Source organism: Cryptomeria japonica, unplaced genomic scaffold, assembly GCF_030272615.1.
Source record: "Cryptomeria japonica unplaced genomic scaffold, Sugi_1.0 HiC_scaffold_173, whole genome shotgun sequence".
Classification (NCBI taxonomy): Eukaryota; Viridiplantae; Streptophyta; class Pinopsida; order Cupressales; family Cupressaceae; genus Cryptomeria; species Cryptomeria japonica.
In genome coordinates, this window is record NW_026728995.1 from 215,001 (window position 1) to 235,000 (window position 20,000).

Below are 20,000 nucleotides of genomic sequence, written 5' to 3' on the forward strand. Positions count from 1 at the left end.
AGCTTGTCGCAGTGTGTACTTAGCAAACCGCGACCCACGTGCGAATCCACCCCGGCCACCCACCCCCGTCGAGGTGCACACCCTCCCTCGCGAAGTGCGCCCCGTTCGCCAAGTGTGAGCCCTGCCCGGGTGCGCGCACCTTGCTAGGGCGTCGGGTGTGCACCCGGCCCGGCCTACGTGCGTGCACCTGGACGGGGCGTCGTGTGCGTGCAGTGTCCCGTCTGCAACGCGGTGCCCACACACCACCTCGGGCGCAACGACCTGCGCTCACATGTGGGCCGAGTGCACCTTGGTGCATGTTCGGGGCGCCTCGGGTGCACGCTCGATCTTGCCCCGGTGCACCAAGGCGCTCGGTTTGCCCCGGGTGCGCACTTGGTGCAAGGTGGGCACCCAAAATAGGGATCAAGCACCAAAACACAAGTTTCGGGATGCAAAATGGGACCCAAGGACCACAAATGCGTTCCAAGACCCATGATGGGTCCACGAGAACAAAAATGTGTTCCGAGACTTAATAAACAAATATTGGGTTTTAGGAGAAGAAACATGCTCTGATGCCCAAAACGAGAATCGACCCCGAAAAGGCCACAGGCCAAAAGTGGGATGCGAGACAAAAAAAAATGGGACCCGAGGACCAAAATTGGGTTCCCAGGTCGAAGACAGGGCAACCGGACAAGAAACGACCTCTAAGGCTCGAAATGAGTCCCGACGACTAAAACTTGACAAGAAGCACCCATCAGGCACCCAACTCGACACCCATGGGATGCCGACCCACCCGGGCTTCCACCTAGCACACCTTGGCACCCACCCACCCTCGCACCCAACCTCGCACCCAACTTAGCACCTTTGAACCCACATTGGCACTCACCCTGACCCTGGCACCTTGGAACCCACATTGGCACTCACCTTGACCCTGGCACCCACCTTTGCACTCACCTTGGGACCCACCCTGGCTCCCACCTCGGCACCCACCCAGACACCCACCTTGGTTCCTTGGCACCCACCTTGGATCCTTGGCACCCACCCCGACACCCACCTTGGCACGCAACTTGGCTACTTGCCACCCACCTTGGCTCCTTGACGCCCACCCCGACAACCACCCCGTGACCTACCCTGGCTAGGGTTGGTGCACACCCACCCTGGCACCCACCTTGGCACCCACCCCATGACCCACCTTGGCACGCACCTTAGTACCCACCCCGTTACCCACCCTAGGACCCACCCCGTGACCCACCTTGGCCAGGGTGGGTGCCTTGGTGCGCACAACTTGCCTGGGCTGCACACCAGGGCGGGCTCAAGATGGCACCCGCGTTCCGTTTTTTTCACTATCTTTCAAAACGGAAATTTTAAAATCTCGTTTTTTTTTTTTTTTTGCCTTTTCTGGAAATTAGTGAAGGCAGCGCATCAAAGGTGCGCAATGCTGGTGCGAACCCGGGAGCGCTCCGATGTGTGCTCCAAGGTGCGGCGTGCACGAAGTCCGAGCCCGGCTTGCCCCGGGTGCGCACCTCGCGTGCACCTTCGCCGGGGTGAGCACCTTGGCTGGGTTGCGCGCCCTGGTGCGCACCAAGGAGCGCTCTGAAGTGTGCTCCAAGGTGCGGCGTGCACGAAGTCGGAGCTCGGTTTGCCCCGGGTGTGCACCTCGGGTGCGCACCTCGCGTGCACCTTCGCTGCGGTGGGCACCTTGGCTGGGTTGCGCGCCTTGGTGGGCACCATGCAGTGCACGAAGTCGGAGCCCGGTTTGCCCCGGGCGCGCACCTCCGCCAGGGTGGGCACCTTGGTGCGCACAACTTGCCTGGGCTGCGCACCAGGAAGGGCTCAAGATGGCACCCGCGTTCCGTTTTTTTCACTATCTTTCAGAACGGAAATTTTAAAATATCGTTTTTTTTTGCCTTTTCTGGAAATTAGTGAAGGCAGCGCATCAAAGGTGCGCAACGCTGGTGCGAACCTGGGAGCGCTCCGATGTGTGCTCCAAGGTGCGGCGTGCACGAAGTCGGAGCCCGGTTTGCCCCGGGTGCGCCCTGGTGGGCACCATGGTGCGCACCAAGGAGCGCTCCGAAGTGTGCTCCAAGGTGCGGCCTGCACGAAGTCGGAGCCCGGTTTGCCCCGGGCGTGCACCGCGGGTGGGCACCTTGGTGCGCATGCCTTGCCTGGGCTGCGCACCAGGGCGGGCTCAAGATGGCACCCGCGTTCCGTTTTTTTCACTATCTTTCAAAACGGAAATTTTAAAATCTCATTTTTTTTTGCCTTTTCTGGAAATTAGTGAAGGCAGCGCATCAAAGGTGCGCACCTCGCTGCCCACCACGGTGCGCAACGCCGGTGGGCACCCGGGAGTGCTTCGAAGTGTGCTCCAAGGTGCTGCGTGCACGTTGTCGGAGCCCGGTTTGCCCCGGGTGCGCACCTCGCGTGCACCTTCGTCGGGGTGGGCACCTTGGCTGGGTTTGCCCCGGCTGCGCTCCGAAGCGGGGTTATTGGAGCGCCGCCTCTTTTTTTGTCGGAGCGTTTGGTGGGGTTTCTCGCATTGGCTCTTCCCAGGCCCGGTTGCCACCCTGGCGCGCACGAAGTCGGAAGTAGGGTTAATTGCCCGGGTGCGCACCTTTGCCAGGGTGGGCACCTTACCTGGGCTGTGCACCAGGGCGGGCTCAAGATGGCACCCGCGTTCCGTTTTTTTCACTATCTTTCAAAACGGAAATTTTAAAATCTCCTCTTTTTTTTGCCTTTTCTGGAAATTAGTGAAGGCAGCGCATCAAAGGTGCGCACCTCGCTGCCCACCTTGGTGTGCTCTGAGGTGCGCACCCGGGAGCGCTACGAAGTGTGCTCCAAGGTGCGGCGTGCACGTTGTCGGAGCCCGGTTTGCCCCGGGTGCGCACCTCGCCTGCACCTTGGCCGGGGTGGGCACCCTGGCTGGGTTTGCCCAGGGTGCGCTCCGAAGCGGGGTTACTGGAGCGCCCCCTCTTTTTTTGTCAGAGCGTTTGGTGGGGTTTCTCGCATTGGCTCTTCCCAGGCCCGGTTGTTGGGTGCGCTCCCACCCTGGCGCGCGCGAAGTTGGAAGTTGGGTTAATTGCCCGGGCGCGCACCTTCGCCAGGGTGGGCACCTTGGTGCGCACACCTTGGCTGGGCTGCGCACCAGGGCGGGCTCAAGATGGCACCAGCATTCCCTTTTTCTCACTATCTTTCAAAACGGAAATTTTAAAATCTCGTTTTTTTTTGCCTTTTATGGAAATTAGTGAAGGCATCGCATCAAAGGTGCGCACCTCGCTGCCCACCTTGGTGTGCTCCGAGGTGCCCACCACGGTGCGCTCCGAGGTGCCCACCACGGTGCGCAACACCGGTGCGAACCCGGGAGCGCCCCGATGTGTGCTCCAAGGTGCGGCGTGCACGAAGCCGGACCCCGGTTTGCCCCGGGTGCGCACCTCGCGTGCACCTTGGTGCGCACACCTTGGCTGGGTTGCGCGGCCTGGTGGGCACCATGGTGCGCACCAAGGAGCGCTCCAAAGTGTGCTCCAAGGTGCGGCGTGCACGAAGTCCTAGCCCGGTTTGCCCCGGGTGCGCACCTTCGCCGCGGTGGGCACCATGGCGTGCACGAAGTCGGAGCCCGGTTTGCCCCGGGTGCGCACCTCGCGTGCACCTTCGCCGGGGTGGGCACCTCGGCTGGGTTGCGCGCCCTGGTGCGCACCAAGGAGCGCTCCGAAGTGTGCTCCAAGGTGCGGCGTGCACGAAGTCGGAGCCCGGTTTGCCCCGGGTGCGCACCTTCGCCGCGGTGGGCACCCTGGTGCGCACCATGGCGTGCACGAAGTCGGAGCCCGGTTTGCCCCGGGTGCGCACCTCGCGTGCACCTTCGGCGGGGTTGCGCGCCCTGGTGCGCACCAAGGAGTGCTCCGAAGTGTGCTCCAAGGTGCGGCGTGCACGAAGTCGGAGCCCGGTTTGCCCCGGGTGCGCACCTCGCGTGCACCTTCGGCGGGGTTGCGCGCCCTGGTGGGCACCATGGTGCGCACCAAGGAGCGCTCCGAAGTGTGCTCCAAGGTGCGGCGTGCACGAAGTCGGAGCCCGGTTTGCCCCGGGTGCGCACCTCGCGTGCACCTTCGCCGCGGTGGGCACCATGGCGTGCACGAAGTCGGAGCCCGGTTTGCCCCGGGTGCGCACCTCGCGTGCACCTTCGCCGGGGTGGGCACCTCGGCTGGGTTGCGCGCCCTGGTGCGCACCAAGGAGCGCTCCGAAGTGTGCTCCAAGGTGCGGCGTGCACGAAGTCGGAGCCCGGTTTGCCCCGGGTGCGCACCTCGCGTGCACCTTCGCCGCGGTGGGCACCATGGCGTGCACGAAGTCGGAGCCCGGTTTGCCCCGGGTGCGCACCCCGCGTGCACCTTCGCCGGGGTGGGCACCTCGGCTGGGTTGCGCGCCCTGGTGCGCACCAAGGAGCGCTCCGAAGTGTGCTCCAAGGTGCGGCGTGCACGAAGTCGGAGCCCGGTTTGCCCCGGGTGCGCACCTCGCGTGCACCTTCGCCGCGGTGGGCACCTTGGCTGGGTTGGGCACCATTGAGCGCTCCGAAGTGTGCTCCAAGGTGCGCACCATGGCCCTCCAAGGTGCGCAGCATGGCGTGCACGAAGTCGGAGCCCGGTTTGCCCCGGGTGCGCACCTCGCGTGCACCTTCGCCAGGGTGGGCACCTCGGTGCGCACACCTTCTCAATGTTTTCTTGCCTTTTCTGGAAATTGGTGAAGGCAGCGCATCAAAGGTGCGCACCTCGGTGTGCTCCGAGGTGCGAACCCGAGAGCGCTCCGAGGTGCCCACGAAGTCGAAAGTCGGGTTAATTGCATTGTTTTCCCCGGGTGCGCTCCGAGGTGCGCAACATCGGTGCGCACCAAGGAGGGCTCCGAAGTGTGCTCCAAGGTGCGCACGATTCGGAGCTCGGTTTGCCCGGGGTGCGCACACCTTGGCTGGGTTGCGCACCCTTTGTGCGCTCCAAGGTGCGCACGAAGTCGGAGCTCGGTTTGCCCCGGGTGCGCACCTTCGCCAGGGTGCGCACCTTGATGCGCACGCCTTGGCTGGGCTGCGCACCTTGGTGGGCGCCATGGTGCGCACCTTTCGTGCGCTCCAAGGTGCGCACGAAGTCGGAGCTCGGTTTGCCCCGGGTGCGCACCTTGGTGGGCGCCATGGTGCACTCCGAGGTGCCCAAGATTGGTGCGCACCAAGGAGCGCTCCGAAGTGCGCTCCAAGGTGCGCAGGTGCGCGCGAAGTCGAAAGTTGGGTTAATTGTCCGGTTTGCCTCGGGTGCGCACCTTGCGTGCACCTTCGCCAGGGTGGGCGCCTTGGTGCGCACACCTTGGCTGGGCTGCGCACCCGGGCGCGCACACCTTGGCACCCGCGTTTCCTTCATTTTAAATTTTTTTTTTTTACAATCTCTCAAGTGGGAAATTCTATAATCTCAACTTTTTTTGCCTTTTCAGGAAACTTTTGAATGGAGCGCATCATTGGTGCGCTCCGAAGTGTGCTCCAAGGTGCGCACCTCTGGTGTGCTCCAAAGCTCTCTCCAGCTGCGTGCACCTGCCCCGGCCGCGCACCCGGCCCCGCCCAGCTTCGCTCACCTGTCCCGGGCGTCTGGTGCGGAACCTTAGAGTAAGAAACATCACCGTGCACCTTGGCCAACGTGCGCGACTCGACCGAGCGCGCACTGGCCGAGGTGCACACCGATTTCACCTGGGTGCGCGCGCAGCACCTCGGGCGCACCGGGGTGCGCGCACAACGCCCGGGTTGCACCGTGGCCTGTGTGCTCGGGGCGCCTCGGGTGCGCGCTCGGTGTCGCCCCCCGCGCGCGCGGTAGTGCGGGCAGCGCACCCCGGCCCGGCCCGGCCCCGACAAGAACGCAAACGGGCAAAAGGTTTATTCAAATAGCATTGCGACGCCCGGCGAAAAACTAAGAAAGGGTGCAACACCGGGACTTCCCGGGAGGTCACCCATCCCAGTACTACTCCGGCCCAAGCGCGCTTAACTGCGGAGTTCTGATGGGATCCGGTGCACTAACGCTGGTATGATCGCACCCGTTATGAGCTTGTCGCAGTGTGTACTTAGCAAACCGCGACCCACGTGCGAATCCACCCCGGCCACCCACCCCCGTCGAGGTGCACACCCTCCCTCGCGAAGTGCGCCCCGTTCGCCAAGTGTGAGCCCTGCCCGGGTGCGCGCACCTTGCTAGGGCGTCGGGTGTGCACCCGGCCCGGCCTACGTGCGTGCACCTGGACGGGGCGTCGTGTGCGTGCAGTGTCCCGTCTGCAACGCGGTGCCCACACACCACCTCGGGCGCAACGACCTGCGCTCACATGTGGGCCGAGTGCACCTTGGTGCATGTTCGGGGCGCCTCGGGTGCACGCTCGATCTTGCCCCGGTGCACCAAGGCGCTCGGTTTGCCCCGGGTGCGCACTTGGTGCAAGGTGGGCACCCAAAATAGGGATCAAGCACCAAAACACAAGTTTCGGGATGCAAAATGGGACCCAAGGACCACAAATGCGTTCCAAGACCCATGATGGGTCCACGAGAACAAAAATGTGTTCCGAGACTTAATAAACAAATATTGGGTTTTAGGAGAAGAAACATGCTCTGATGCCCAAAACGAGAATCGACCCCGAAAAGGCCACAGGCCAAAAGTGGGATGCGAGACAAAAAAAAATGGGACCCGAGGACCAAAATTGGGTTCCCAGGTCGAAGACAGGGCAACCGGACAAGAAACGACCTCTAAGGCTCGAAATGAGTCCCGACGACTAAAACTTGACAAGAAGCACCCATCAGGCACCCAACTCGACACCCATGGGATGCCGACCCACCCGGGCTTCCACCTAGCACACCTTGGCACCCACCCACCCTCGCACCCAACCTCGCACCCAACTTAGCACCTTTGAACCCACATTGGCACTCACCCTGACCCTGGCACCTTGGAACCCACATTGGCACTCACCTTGACCCTGGCACCCACCTTTGCACTCACCTTGGGACCCACCCTGGCTCCCACCTCGGCACCCACCCAGACACCCACCTTGGTTCCTTGGCACCCACCTTGGATCCTTGGCACCCACCCCGACACCCACCTTGGCACGCAACTTGGCTACTTGCCACCCACCTTGGCTCCTTGACGCCCACCCCGACAACCACCCCGTGACCTACCCTGGCTAGGGTTGGTGCACACCCACCCTGGTGCCCACCTTGGCACCCACCCCATGACCCACCTTGGCACGCACCTTAGTACCCACCCTGTTACCCACCCTAGGACCCACCCCGTGACCCACCTTGGCCAGGGTGGGTGCACCCACCCTGGTGCCCACCTTGGCACCCACCCATCCTAGCACCCAGCCTGTGACCGGGCTTGGAACCCAACCTTGCACCCGTCTTGGCCAGTGTGGGTGCGCACCCATCCTGGCACCCACGTTGTGACACACCCTTTAACCCACGCACCCTAGCAGCCACGTTGGCACCCACCTTGGAACACAACCTAGCAACTTGGCACCCACCCCGTGACCCACCTTGGCATCCACCATAGCAGTCGCCCACTTGGCACCCACCTTGGAACCCAAGTTGGCACCCACCTCGGCACCCACCTTGACACTTGTGGACCCACCTTGCCACTCACCCTAGCATCGACCCATCCTAGCACCCACCCTGGCACCTTTGCACCCTAGCACTCACCCATCCTAGCACCTAACCTGTGACCCACCTTGACACTCACCCTCGCACCCACCTTGGAACCCAACCTAGCACCCACCCACCCTGACACCAACCCTAGCACCTACCCACCCTTGCACCCACCCTGTGACCCATCTTGGCACCCACCCATCCTACCACTCAACCTATCACCCACCTTCTCACCCACCTTGGCATCCACCTTAGCACCCACCCACACTGGCACCTTGGCACCCACCTCGGGCAAGGTGGGTGCACACCCACCCTGACACCCAATTTAGAACCAACCGAGCATGTTACCCACCTTGGCACCCACATTGCAGCCCACCCTAGTACCCACCCTATGACCCACATTGGCATCCACACCCTAGCACCCAGGCACCTCGACACCCGCCTTGACACGCACCCTAGCACTAAACCTGTGACCCACCTTGGAACTCACCCTAGAACCCACCCACCCTGTGAACCACCTTGGCATCCACCTTAGCACCCACCCACCTTGGCACCCACTCTAGCACTCACCCATCCTAACACCCAACTTGTTACCCACCTTGGCACCCGCCCTCGCGTCCACCTTGAAACCCACCCTAGCACCCACCCACGCAGGAGCCCACCTTGGCACCCAACCTAACACCCACGCATCCTGGCACCCAACTTGTGACCCACCTTGGAACCCACCCTAGTACCCACCTTTGAACCCACTATATCACCAACCCACCTTGGCACCCACCCTATGACCCTCTTTGGAATCCACCCTAGCACGCACCCACCCTGGCACCCACCATGGAGCGCACCCTAGCACCCACCCACCTCGGCACGCACCTCAACACCCACCTTGGTGTGCGCACTGCGCCAACCTCTCAAAGACCCTATGTGGTGCGCTCCAAAGTGTACACCTTTGGTGCGCTCCAAGGTGCGCACCTTTGGTGCACACCGAGGTGCACACCAAAGTGTGCACCGAGGTGAGCACCAAAGTGCACTCCAAGGTGCACACCAAGGCGTGCACCTTTGGTGCGGTCAATGCAAACGAATTCGGAAGTTGGGGTCGATGTCCTAATCGCTGCTGCAGACTACACGTATGAGAATCGGACAAATAGCTTTATATAGGGGAGGTGTTGCGTTTGATGGGTCGACTCCCCTGGTTGTGTGCACTGCACCAACTTCAAAGACCCTGTCTTGTTTAAGAAGTCAAAAGTTGGGGTGGATGTCCTAATCATTGCTGCAGTCTACGCATGTATGAGAATCAGACAAATAGCTTATATAGGGGAGGTGTTGCATTCGGTGGGTTGACTCCCCTGGTTGTGCGCACTGCGCCAACCTCAAAGACCCCGCATAGCAGAAGAAGTCGGAAGTCGGATTTTGGTGAGCACCAAGGCGTGCACCTTTGGTGCGGTCAACGCAGACGAATTCAGAAGTTGGGGTGGATGTCCTAATCGTTGTTGCAGGCTACACATGTATGAGAATCAGACAAATAGCTTATATAGGGGAGGTGTTGGGTTTGATGGGTCAACTCCCTTGGTTGTGCGCATTACGCCAACCTCAAAGACCTTGTTTTCGTTAAGAAGTCAAAAGTTGGGGTCAATGTCCTAATGGCTCCTGTAGGCTACACATGTATGAGAATCGGACAAATAGCTTATATAGGGGAGGTGTTGGGTTTGATGGGTCGACTCCCCTGGTTGTGCGCATTACGTCAACCTCAAAGACCTTGTTTTCGTTAAGAAGTCAAAAGTTGGGGTCGATGTCCTAATTGCTCCTGTAGACTACACATGTATGAGAATCAGACAAATAGCTTATATAGGGGAGGTGTTGGGTTTGATGGGTTGACTCCCCTAGTTGTTCGCATTACACCAACCTCAAAGACCTTGTTTTCGTTTAGAAGCCGAAAGTTGGGGTCGATGTCCTAATTGCTCCTGCAGGCTACGCATGTATGAGAATCAGACAAATAGCTTATATAGGGGAGGTGTTGGGTTTGATGGGTCGACTCCCCTGGTTGTGCGCATTGCGCCAACCTCAAAGACCCTGCATTGCGGATGAAGTCGAAAGTCAGAGTTTGGTGTGCTACAAGGTGTGGTCGAAGGTGCTCACCTAGGTGTGCACCTTTGGAGCGCAGGAAAAGTGCCCTCCAAAAGTGCGCACCTTTGGAGTGCACAAAAGTGCCCTCCAAAAGTGCGCACCTTTGGAGCGCACAAAAGTGCCCTCCAAAAAGTGCCCTCCAAAAGTGCGCACCTTTGGAGCGCACAAAAGTGCCCTCCAAAAAGTGCCCTCCAAAAGTGCGCACCTTTGGAGTGCAGAAAAGTGCCCTCCAAAAAGTGCCCTCCAAAAGTGTGCACCTTTGGAGTGCACAAAAGTGCCCTCCAAAAGTGCGCACCTTTGGAGCGCAGAAAAGTGCCCTCCAAAAAGTGCCCTCCAAAAGTGCGCACCTTTGGAGCGCAGAAAAGTGCCCTCCAAAAAGTGCCCTCCAAAAGTGCGCACCTTTGGAGCGCAGAAAAGTGCCCTCCAAAAAGTGCCCTCCAAAAGTGCGCACCTTTGGAGCGCAGAAAAGTGCCCTCCAAAAAGTGCCCTCCAAAAGTGCGCACCTTTGGAGCGCACAAAAGTGCCCTCCAAAAAGTGCCCTCCAAAAGTGCGCACCTTTGGAGCGCACAAAAGTGCCCTCCAAAAGTGCGCACCTTTGGAGCGCACAAAAGTGCCCTCCAAAAGTGCGCACTTTTGGTGCGCACCAAGGCGCTGGTTCGGTCGTTGCAGGCGAGTTCGGAAGTTGGGGTCGATGTCCTGAGCGGAGGTGCAAACTACACAGGTGTCGGAATCGGACAAATAGCTTATATAGGGGAGGTGTATGCTTCGATGGGTCGACTCCCCAGGTTGAGCGCACCGCGCCAACCTCAAAGACCCTACGGTATGGATGAAGTCGGAAGTTGGGTCCGATGACCGATTCGATTAGTAGGTATGCTCATGAGGTCGGAATTTGGGTCCGATGACCTGCCATGTGCAGGAAGGCGAATGTTGGCACTGTGCGTTGCAAGGTGCACACCAAGGTGCTGGTGCGGTCTTTTTAGTCGAGTTCGGAAGTTGGGGTCGATGTCCTGATCGGAGGTGCAAGCTACACAGGTGTGGGAATCGGACAAATAGCTTATATAGGGGAGGTGTATGCTTCGTTGGGTCGACTCCCCGGGTTGAGCGCACCGCGCCAACCTCAAAGACCCTACGGTATGGATGAAGTCGGAAGTTGGGTCCGATGACCGATTCGATATGTAGGCATACTCGCGAGGTCGGAATTTGGGTCCGATGACCTGCCATGTGCAGGAAGGCGAATGTTGGCACTGTGCGTTGCAAGGTGCGCACCAAGGCGCTGGTTCGGTCGTTGCAGGCGAGTTCGGAAGTTGGGGTCGATGTCCTGATCGGAGGTGCAAACTACACAGGTGTGGGAATCGGACAAATAGCTTATATAGGGGAGGTGTATGCTTCGTTGGGTCGACTCCCCGGGTTGAGCGCACCGCGCCAACCTCAAAGACCCTACGGTATGGATGAAGTCGGAAGTTGTGTCCGATGACCGATTCGATATGTAGGCATACTCGCGAGGTCGGAATTTGGGTCCGATGACCTGCCATGTGCAGGAAGGCGAATGTTGGGACTGTGCGTCGCAAGGTGCGCACCAAGGCGCTGGTGCCGTCGTTGCAGTCGAGTTCGGAAGTTGGGGTCGATGTCCTGGTCAGAGGTGCAAACTACACAGGTGTGGGAATCGGACAAATAGCTTATATAGGGGAGGTGTATGCTTCGATGGGTCGACTCCCCGGGTTGAGCGCACCGCGCCAACCTCAAAGACCCTACAGTATGGATGAAGTCGGAAGTTGGGTCCGATGACCGATTCGATACGTAGGCATATTGGCGAGGTCTGAATTTGTGTCCGATGACCTGCCATGCGCAGGAAGGCGGAATTTGGGTCCGATGACCGAGTTGATGGCGTGCCATGCGCAGAAAGGCGGAATTTGGGTCCGATGACCGAGTTGATGTTGATGGCCCGCCATGCACAGGAAGGCGGAATTTGGGTCCGATGACCGATTTGAAGGCGTGCCATGCGCAGAAAGGCGGAGTTTGGGTCCGATGACCGAGTTGATATTGATGGCCCGCCATGCGCAGGAAGGCGGAATTTGGGTCCGATGACCTGACATACGCATGGAGTCCGACTCGGGGGCCGATGTTCGATTCGATGACTTGCATTGTGGGTAAAGTCGGAAGTTGTGGTCTTTGACCCGATTCGATGACCAGACTTCGGCTGCTTGAGAATCGGACAAATAACTTATATAGGGGAGGTAGTGTTCTCGAGCATCCTCCCCCCGTGCCCGTTTATGTCGATTGATGCTGGTGCTCGACTGGTTGGAGCGCTCGGATGCAAAAATCTTGCACCAGGATTTATCGATTGTGATGGACACGGCAAGTCTCCTGATTGCTATGCAGGAGCTCATCGTGAATCTCTATGCGGCCTTGGTATGGACTCGACCTGCGGAATGGTTCGGCAATGGTAGTCGCTCCAACACGTCCTTGCAATGGCCACAGAGGTGATTCGACTAGAGCTCCAGTCTAGCTTTTGGGTTGCTTGGCGGACTGGTATAGCCGCGATCGAGTTCCGGCCATGAACGTTTTAGATAGCTCTTGGGCTTTCTGGGACGGAAGTCGGAAGTTTGGGCTGTTGTCCGATTTGATGACCATTCTTCGGATGTGTGAGAATCGGACAAATAACTTATATAGGGGACTGTGTTGTCTCACGCAGCCCCCTCCGTGCCCCTCTATCTCGACCGATGTTGGTGCTTGAAAGGGTTGGGATCGCTCGGATTTATAAACGTGCACCACCATTTGTCGAGTGTGAGGGACGCGGCAGGTCTCCTAAATGCTATACGGGCGCTCTCTGAGAATCTCTATCCGGCCTCGACACAGACTAGTCTTGCTGAATGGTTTGGCACTGGTAGTCGATCCAACACGTCGTTGTTGTGGCCGCCTAGGCGATTCGATTCGAGCCCCCGTCTAGCTTTTGGGTTGCTTGGCGGATTTTGCCCTATCCGCAAGTGAGCTCGGTCCCTAAACGTTCGAGAAACCCGATTGCTATGCGCCGACTCTCTTTCTTGCGAGCCTCCATCTAGCTTTTGGGTCTCTACGGAACGGAAGTCGGAATCTGGGACCGTTGTTTGATTCGACGAGGCAGACTACGGTTGTGCGAGAATCGGACAAATAACTTATATAGGGGAGGTGTTGACTGGAGCATTCTCCCCCGTGCCCCTCTAACTCGACCAATGCTGGCGCTCGAACGGTGGTAGCGCTCGGATTTTCGTTGAGCGCCAGCATTGGTCGATTTAGAGGGGCATGCGAGATTCCCGAATGCTATGCGAGGGCTCTAACGGAAATGTCTATTGGTTTCGGTATGGATGCAATTGCGAGTGGTTCGGCAAAGGTAGTCGTTCCGATGCGTCCATGTCGTGGCCAAATCGATAATTCGATTTGAGCCCTCGTATAGCATTTGGGTCTCTCGATGTGATTCCGCATTCCAGTCCCTTTGGGCACTGCTTGAGCCGCATCCCAGGGGGTTCCCTTCCCAATAATCTGCCTCGCAACCCGATTGCTATGCGGTGAGGCTCCTCGGCCGCCTCGGAACTATCTGTGTATCAGACGCATCGCGGGATAAGGGGTTGGCAACGGTAGTCGCCCCAAGCGCGTCCGATGCTTGGACCATTCCGAGGCGGCCCTGAAGCCTCTTCCGTCTAGCCGTTGGGTCCTTCTCGCCGCATCCCTTGCCTCGCACCCCGATTGCTATGCGGTGAGGCTCCTCGGCCGCCTTGGAACTATCTGTGTATCAGACGCATCGCGGGATAAGGGGTTGTCACTGGTAGTCGCCCCAAGCGCGTCCGATGCTTGGACCATTCCGAGGCGGCCCTGAAGCCTCTTCCGTCTAGCCGTTGGGTCCTTCTCGCCGCATCCCTCGACTCGCACCCCGATTGCTATGCGGTGAGGCTCCTCGGCCGCATTGGAACTATCTGTGTATCGGACGCGTCGCGGGATAAGGGGTTGTCACTGGTAGTCGCCCCAAGCGCGTCCGATGCTTGGACCATTCCGAGGCGGCCCTGAAGCCTCTTCCGTCTAGCCGTTGGGTCCTTCTCGCCGCATCCCTCGCCTCGCACCCCGATTGCTATGCGGTGAGGCTCCTCGGCCGCCTTGGAACTATCTGTGTATCGGACGCGTCGCGGGATAAGGGGTTGTCACTGGTAGTCGCCCCAAGCGCGTGCGATGCATGGACCATTCCCAGGCGGCCCTGAAGCCTCTTCCGTCTAGCCGTTGGGTCCTTCTCGCCGCATCCCTCGCCTCGCACCCCGATTGCTATGCGGTGAGGCTCCTCGGCCGCCTTGGAACTATCTGTGTATCGGACGCGTCGCGGGATAAGGGGTTGTCACTGGTAGTCGCCCCAAGCGCGTCCGATGCTTGGACCATTCCGAGGCGGCCCTGAAGCCTCTTCCGTCTAGCCGTTGGGTCCTTCTCGCCGCATCCCTCGCCTCGCACCCCGATTGCTATGCGGTGAGGCTCCTCGGCCGCCTTGGAACTATCTGTGTATCGGACGCGTCGCGGGATAAGGGGTTGTCACTGGTAGTCGCCCCAAGCGCGTCCGATGCTTGGACCATTCCGAGGCGGCCCTGAAGCCTCTTCCGTCTAGCCGTTGGGTCCTTCTCGCCGCATCCCTCGCCTCGCACCCCGATTGCTATGCGGTGAGGCTCCTCGGCCGCCTTGGAACTATCTGTGTATCGGACGCGTCGCGGGATAAGGGGTTGTCACTGGTAGTCGCCCCAAGCGCGTCCGATGCTTGGACCATTCCGAGGCGGCCCTGAAGCCTCTTCCGTCTAGCCGTTGGGTCCTTCTCGCCGCATCCCTCGCCTCGCACCCCGATTGCTATGCGGTGAGGCTCCTCGGCCGCCTTGGAACTATCTGTGTATCGGACGCATCGCGGGATAAGGGGTTGTCACTGGTAGTCGCCCCAAGCGCGTCCGATGCTTGGACCATTCCGAGGCGGCCCTGAAGCCTCTTCCGTCTAGCCGTTGGGTCCTTCTCGCCGCATCCCTCGCCTCGCACCCCGATTGCTATGCGGTGAGGCTCCTCGGCCGCCTTGGAACTATCTGTGTATCGGACGCGTCGCGGGATAAGGGGTTGTCACTGGTAGTCGCCCCAAGCGCGTCCGATGCTTGGACCATTCCGAGGCGGCCCTGAAGCCTCTTCCGTCTAGCCGTTGGGTCCTTCTCGCCGCATCCCTCGCCTCGCACCCCGATTGCTATGCGGTGAGGCTCCTCGGCCGCCTTGGAACTATCTGTGTATCGGACGCGTCGCGGGATAAGGGGTTGTCACTGGTAGTCGCCCCAAGCGCGTCCGATGCTTGGACCATTCCGAGGCGGACCTGAAGCCTCTTCCGTCTAGCCGTTGGGTCCTTCTCGCCGCATCCCTCGCCTCGCACCCCGATTGCTATGCGGTGAGGCTCCTCGGCCGCCTTGGAACTATCTGTGTATCGGACGCGTCGCGGGATAAGGGGTTGTCACTGGTAGTCGCCCCAAGCGCGTCCGATGCTTGGACCATTCCGAGGCGGCCCTGAAGCCTCTTCCGTCTAGCCGTTGGGTCCTTCTTGCCGCATCCCTCGCCTCGCACCCCGATTGCTATGCGGTGAGGCTCCTCGGCCGCCTTGGAACTATCTGTGTATCGGACGCGTCGCGGGATAAGGGGTTGTCACTGGTAGTCGCCCCAAGCGCGTCCGATGCTTGGACCATTCCGAGGCGGCCCTGAAGCCTCTTCCGTCTAGCCGTTGGGTCCTTCTCGCCGCATCCCTCGCCTCGCACCCCGATTGCTATGCGGTGAGGCTCCTCGGCCGCCTTGGAACTATCTGTGTATCGGACGCATCGCGGGATAAGGGGTTGTCACTGGTAGTCGCCCCAAGCGCGTCCGATGCTTGGACCATTCCGAGGCGGCCCTGAAGCCTCTTCCGTCTAGCCGTTGGGTCCTTCTCGCCGCATCCCTCGCCTCGCACCCCGATTGCTATGCGGTGAGGCTCCTCGGCCGCCTTGGAACTATCTGTGTATCGGACGCGTCGCGGGATAAGGGGTTGTCACTGGTAGTCGCCCCAAGCGCGTCCGATGCTTGGACCATTCCGAGGCGGACCTGAAGCCTCTTCCGTCTAGCCGTTGGGTCCTTCTCGCCGCATCCCTCGCCTCGCACCCCGATTGCTATGCGGTGAGGCTCCTCGGCCGCCTTGGAACTATCTGTGTATCGGACGCGTCGCGGGATAAGGGGTTGTCACTGGTAGTCGCCCCAAGCGCGTCCGATGCTTGGACCATTCCGAGGCGGCCCTGAAGCCTCTTCCGTCTAGCCGTTGGGTCCTTCTCGCCGCATCCCTCGCCTCGCACCCCGATTGCTATGCGGTGAGGCTCCTCGGCCGCCTTGGAACTATCTGTGTATCGGACGCGTCGCGGGATAAGGGGTTGTCACTGGTAGTCGCCCCAAGCGCGTCCGATGCTTGGACCATTCCGAGGCGGACCTGAAGCCTCTTCCCTCTAGCCGTTGGGGCTTTCTCGCCGCATCCCTCGCCTCGCACCCCGATTGCTATTCGGTGAGGCTCCTCGGCCGCCTTGGAACTATCTGTGTATCGGACGCATCGCGGGATAAGGGGTTGGCAGTGGTAGTCGCCCCAAGCGCGTCCGATGCTTGGACCATTCCGAGGCGGCCCTGCAGCCTCTTCCGTCTAGCCGTTGGGGCCATCTCGCTGCATCCCCCACCTCGCACCACGATTGCTATGCGGTGAGGCTCCTTGGCCGCCTCGGAACTATCTGTGTATCGGACGCATCGCGGGATAAGGGGTTGTCACTGGTAGTCGCCCCAAGCGCGTCCGATGCTTGGACTATTCCGAGGCGGCCCTGCAGCCTCTTCCGTCTAGCCGTTGGGGCCATCTCGCCGCATCCCCCAGCTCCTCGGCCGCCTCGGAACTATCTGTGTATCGGACGCATCGCGGGATAAGGGGTTGGCAGTGGTAGTCGCCCCAAGCGCGTTCGATGCTTGGACTATTCCGAGGCGGCCCCGCAGCCTCTTCCGTCTACCCTTTGGGGCCATCTCGCCGCATCCCTCGCCTCGCACCCCGATTGCTATGCGGTGAGGCTCCTCGGCCGCCTGGGAACTATCTTCGTATCGGATGCATCGCGGGATAAGGGGTTGTCACTGGTAGTCGCCCCAAGCGCGTCCGATGCTTGGACTATTCCGAGGCGGCCCTGTGGCCTCTTCCGTCTAGCCGTTGGGGCCATCTCGCCGCATCCCTCACCTCGCACCCCCATTGCTATGCGGTGAGGCTCCTCGGCCGCCTTGGAACTGTCTTCGTATCGGAAGCATCGCGGGATAAGGGGTTGTCACTGGTAGTCGCCCCAAGCGCGTCCGATGCTTGGACTATTCCGAGGCGGCCCTGCAGCCTCTTCCGTCTAGCCGTTGGGGCCATCTCGCCGCATCCCCCACCTCGCACCCGGATTGCTATGCGGTGAGGCTCCTCGGCCGCCTTGGAACTATCTTCGTATCGGACGCATCGCGGGATAAGGGGTTGTCACTGGTAGTCGCCCCAAGCGCGTCCGATGCTTGGACTATTCCGACGCGGCCCTGTGGCCTCTTCCGTCTAGCCGTTGGGGCCATCTCGCCGCATCCCCCACCTCGCACCCCGATTGCTATGCGGTGAGGCTCCTCGGCCGCCTTGGAACCATCTTCGTATCGGACGCATCGCGGGATGAGGGGTTGTCACTGGTAGTCGCCCCAAGCGCGTCCGATGCTTGGACCATTCCGAGGCGGCCCTGAAGCCTCTTCCGTCTAGCCGTTGGGGCCTTCCCGCCCCATCCCTCGCCTCGCACCCCCGATTGCTATGCGGTGAGGCTCCTCGGCCGCCTTGGAACCATCTGTGTATCGGACGCATCGCGGGATAAGGGGTTGGCACTGGTAGTCGCCCCAAGCGCGTCCGATGCTTGGAGCATTCCGAGGTGGCCCTGAAGCCTCTTCCGTCTAGCCGTTGGGGCCTTCCCGCCCCATCCCTCGCCTCGCACCCCGATTGATATGCGGTGAGGCTCCTCGGCCGCCTTGGAACTATCTGTGTATCGGACGCATCGCGGGATAAGGGGTTGGCACTGGTAGTCGTCCCAATCGCGTCCGATGCTTGGACCATTCCGAGGCGGCCCTGCAGCCTCTTCCGTTTAGCCGTCGGGGCCTTCCCGCCGCATCCCTCGCCTCGCATCCCGATTCCTATGCGGTGAGTCTTCTCGGCCGCCGCGGAACTATACCTGTTATTGCTACTGCATCCTTCGGCTGGTAACCTCCTCTGCCGCCTTGGAACGTTCTCTTTGTCGGACGCGTCGCGGGATAAGGGGTTGGCACTGGTAGTCGCCCCAAGCGCGCCCGATGCATAGACCGCTCCGAGTTGACCTTGCTTTCAGCCTCTCACATGCATAGACCTCTCTGAGTCGACCCTGCAGCCTCTCACGTTTAGCCTTTGGAATCTCGCCTCACAACATGATTGCTATCCTTGATGCATCCCTTGCCTCGAGCCCTGATTGCTTTCTTGGCTGCATCCCTCCTCTCCTCACAGCCCGGTTGTCATCACTGCTTCATCCGTCGCTTCATGCATTCTGGCTGCTGGGCCCTTCCCACCGCACACCTCGATTGCTATCTCTTCTGCATCACACACCCCGATTGCTATCTCTGCTACATCCCTCGGCTCTCACTTCTGCATCCTTCGCCTCCCACCTCGATTGCTATCAATGCTGCATCCGTAACCTCACACCCCGATTGCTATGCGGGGAGGCTCCTTGGCCGCCTTGGAAATTTCTGTGTGTCGGACGCACCGCGGGATAAGGGGTTGGCACTGGTAGTCGCCCCAAGTGCGCCCGATTCTTAGACCGCTTCGAGGTGACCTCGTAGCCTCTTTCGTCCAGGCTTCCTGCCTTCAACGCCCTTTTTACACCTCGATTGCTATGCGCGGGCTCGTTGGCGTCTATCACCTCTCTGCGAAGAGTGGCACGATGATTGTTGGGGTAAATCGTAGCAGTCCGATCTCTGGCCTTGGGCCATTGTGAGGGCTGATCGATTTCCTGTGCGCATCTCGTGTTCGCCCAGTAACAGACTCGACGACTTGTAATCGGTCTTGTTCCCGATTGTTCCTGGAGGTAGTCTTCGGAACTCTTGGATTTGACCTGTCACTCGAACTGTCCTCTTCCGAGGATGCTTGTGTGTGTGTGCTTGTGCCATTTCCTTGGCGGTATTAACGAGATATTAAAGAGCGGAGTGAGCGCCTCGCCCAGCTATGTTTGGGGCTCTCACTCCCTTACCCGGTGTGCGACCGCTTTGCACGTAGGTTGCGGAGCATCGCGACTCTTTCGATGTTTGGCGGTTGTCTTCCGGTGATGCGTTGGTCCCGAAGTGCACGTTACTAGCATTTCTGCCATTGTTCTCGATCTTTGGCACGTTCCTTCGTTGCAATTGGATATATATCTCCGTTTATACGCGCAGGCTTCTCCCGCCTATTCAGCGCTGTCCCACTCTCAGCACTCTCGTGGTCTCCTTGGCTTCTCTCTCCCGTGAGCGAGCTCTCTTCTCGAGTCTTTTCCATGTCCCATGGAGGTTGCCTTGCGAAATTCGGGCACACAAACGTGACCGGATAAGAGCGGAATTGCCTATGAGGAGAAGCTCACCTTAGGGAGCAGCAATGCCGAGTGTTTCGACAGAGGGTAGAGGGGGCGTTGTTTGGGCGGTTGCACAAAAGAGTGCTACGGTTGCACTGAAGGTTGCTTCTTCGTCTCCGACGAACTCTTCGAGGCAAAAAAGCTTGTATACGGGGTCGAGGTGGGACTGTTCGTGCGAGTTGCGCCACCAAAAGTGCGTAGGGGGCATATACCTGGGAAATGGATGTCTCTGAGTGGCCTTACTCGGTCGCGTGCACGGTGCATTCTCTAACGGCAGGACTGTCGCGAGCATGTGCGGTTCGGATGTTTTCGGGTAAAGGGTTCCGTACGGGATGTTCTTCCCAGGCTCCTGTGAACCGAGACTCTGCATCGTCGTGCTCCGGCTCCCGTGGGTGCTTCATGCCTCGTCGAGCTGTTTGTCGTGGACGATTAAGGCCGAGGCCTTCCTTCGAGAGGGGAATTGTTCAGGCTGGTCGAGGCGGGATTGTTCGTGCGGGGTGCACCACCAAAAGTGCGTAGGGGGCATATGCCTGGGAAATGGATGTCTCTGAGTGGCCTTACTCGGTCGCGTGCACGGTGCACACTCTCACGGCATGACTGTCGCGAGCATCGACGGTGCGGTGGTT

General features: G+C 60.0%; 1 non-coding gene across 1 annotated transcript; it reads right to left on the reverse strand.

The window, feature by feature from the left end:
* Positions 1–5,910: 5,910 nt before the first annotated feature.
* Positions 5,911–6,029, reverse strand: LOC131867490 (5S ribosomal RNA). Its single transcript, XR_009366043.1, has one exon. It is a non-coding gene; the product is annotated as a 5S ribosomal RNA (ribosomal RNA).
* Between the last annotated feature and the right edge of the window lie 13,971 nt (positions 6,030–20,000).